This window comes from Bison bison, unplaced genomic scaffold (assembly GCF_000754665.1).
Source record: "Bison bison bison isolate TAMUID 2011002044 unplaced genomic scaffold, Bison_UMD1.0 scf7180017864263, whole genome shotgun sequence".
Classification (NCBI taxonomy): domain Eukaryota; kingdom Metazoa; phylum Chordata; class Mammalia; order Artiodactyla; family Bovidae; genus Bison; species Bison bison.
Window position 1 is genome coordinate 3,809,741 of NW_011494835.1, and position 405 is coordinate 3,810,145.

Consider the following 405-nt stretch of genomic DNA (forward strand, 5'->3'; position numbering starts at 1 on the left):
TGATTTCCTTTAGGATGGACTGGTTGGATCTCCTTGCTGTCCAAGGGACTCTCAAGAATCTTCTCCAACACCACAGTTCAAAAGCATCAATACTTTGGCGTTCAGTTTTCTTTATAGTCCAATTTTCACATCCATACATGACTATTGGAAAAACCATAGCCTTGACTAGACGGACCTTTGTTGGCAAAGTAATGTCTCTGCTTTTGAATATGCTATCTAGATTGGTCATAACTTTTCTTCCAAGGAGCAAGTGTCTTTTAATTGCATGGCTGCAGTCACCATCTGCAGTGATTCTGGAGCCCCCCATAAATAAAGTCTGTCACTGTTTCCACTGTTTCCCCATCTATTTGCCATGAAGTGATGGGACCAGATGCCATGATCTTCGTTTTCTGAATGTTGAACTTT